The sequence below is a fragment of the Capsicum annuum genome, chromosome 5 (genome assembly GCF_002878395.1).
Source record: "Capsicum annuum cultivar UCD-10X-F1 chromosome 5, UCD10Xv1.1, whole genome shotgun sequence".
NCBI classification, from domain to species: Eukaryota; Viridiplantae; Streptophyta; class Magnoliopsida; order Solanales; family Solanaceae; genus Capsicum; species Capsicum annuum.
The window spans coordinates 8378187-8380324 of NC_061115.1; the positions used below are offsets into that span (position 1 = coordinate 8378187).

Sequence of the window (2138 nt, forward strand, 5' to 3'; positions counted from 1 at the left end):
TGGCCGGGGAATGCCCTGAAGGATTTGTATTGATTTACCCGGGGAATGCCCCGAAGTACCTTGTACTTGGAAGATGTTCTTGGTGAAGGCCCGAGGCGTCGAGTGAAGCGTTAGAGCGTAGCATAGGATTAGTCTAGGATAGAACAGATTTATATTTCAGCATTATTTATTTTTTGGACTGTATAATTGGACTGAACTTTACATTCTGGATTGTTTTGTTTATTGTTTGATTATTTGCATGCTTTTGTGTGGTTTATATATTTCGTAATGCCAAAATAGTTGACACACTCTACCAAGCGACCGTGGTTGAACCACGGGATCGAGGGGTGTCTAACACCTTCCCCTCGGTCAACGAAATTCCTTAGCCGGAGTCTCTGTTCGCAAAACCAGTTTAAGAGTCAAATGGTTTCGAAAAGGATTTTCTAAAGGTGACTTGGCACATCGGATTATGCCAAGTGGCGACTCTGAATAAAAAATGTAAATAATTCTTTTTCCGAAATAAATTTTTATTCTTGTCACTTAAATAATAAAACCCTTTCGAACTTTAAAACAAATCTTTTTTTAGAGTACGTAAAAAGGGGGTGTGACAATATTAACACAAAATACATAGGTAGAAGTTAAGTAACAACAAAGAGATGCTAAGGGAAGCAAATAAATTAAAAAATCAAAGTTATCAAAAGTACTTTTTTTCATTAAAATATAAATCTTGATTTACATTGTTAATCATCAAGATTGCATTTTTTTTTTATTTGCATTACTTTGCTTTTTCAACACAAGTAGCTTGTGTAACATTACATGGAATTAACCCTAGGTGCAATATTTTGTTGAACATTCATCCAAGCAATTTCCCATTAGCTTTACATCTGCAACAAAAAAAATGTTAAATCTATGTAACAAGTTAGGTATTAATAATGGAAAATTAATTTTACGCATGTTGGGACAAATATAATATATATATATATATATAAAGGGCAGCCCGGTGCACTAAAGCTATCGTTTTGCGCGGTGTCCGGGGAAGGGCCCCACCACAAGGGTGTATCGTACGCAGCCTTACCTTGCATTTCTGCCAGAGGTTGTTTTCAAGGCTTGAACCCGTGACCTCCTGGTCACATGGCAGCAACTTTACTAGTTACTCCAAGGCTCACCTTCATATATATATATATATATAAAGGAAAATTGTTGGATATATATCATGTTTGGTCAAATTGTCAAAGTAAACTTATAATGTTGAGAAGTATTTTTATTACTTACTATACATTTTGAAAAAATTGTGAGAGTAAAAGTCTATGTTTAATTTGACTTAAGTAATTGAAAATCTATTTGTTTATAGTTTCTGTTTGACCAATAATGTTAAAAAAAAAAGTCATTTTACATATCAAATTACGGAAAACGGAAAAAAAAATACCTTCTTTAAATTTAGAGCAACGATGAACTGAACAAGTACGTTGACAATTCGATGCTTTTGAAGAACTAGGAGGAACCACATGACATTTTTTTTTCAAACAATTTTGAAAGCAAAGATCGAAAACACACCATGCTCGACACTTTCTTTCACAAGATACTTGTGCGAGCTCATCGATAGCTTCAATATTTGTTAGAAAAATTAAACTTATAAGAAAAATTACCCCTAAAACTTTAGTAGTAAAATTCATGATTTTGTGATGGACTTCTTCTCTTTTATTGAGATTTTTTGTGTGTTTAGATGAAAGTAAATTGGTGTTATTTATAGTTAAAGTTAAAAAAAAAAAAAAAAAGATTACACCTAAATAAATAAATACAAGATGATCTGCATTAATAAAAGTCAAAGTCAGATTACCCTCAACTTTCACCTGCCAAGTATGTGTCACAAATACATAGAAAAAATAATTATTTGCATAGAGAAAATTACCAAAAAAAAAATGATTATCTAAGAGACAATCAGTCTTACCTTAGAGTTTATTTTCTGATACTAATCTTTTGACTAAAAATAGAAGACCTTTCCTACAAATTAATCGAAAGTCTTTTGAAAAACATAATCACAAGTCAAAGTTTGACCAAATTTTTGAATAAAAAAACGTCAAGTAATTTTATTACTTTTGGTAAAAATCTATTTATTGAGAGAATATATATATATATATTTTACATACATAATGTAATAT

The 2138-nt window shown here is 31.3% G+C and overlaps 1 long non-coding RNA gene across 1 annotated transcript; it reads right to left on the bottom strand.

The window, feature by feature from the left end:
- Positions 1-670: 670 nt before the first annotated feature.
- On the bottom strand, positions 671-1686 carry LOC124898694. Its single transcript, XR_007055402.1, has 2 exons — positions 1406-1686; positions 671-863 (listed from the first exon to the last, which is right to left on the bottom strand). It is a non-coding gene; the product is annotated as an uncharacterized LOC124898694 (long non-coding RNA).
- Positions 1687-2138: the final 452 nt, after the last annotated feature.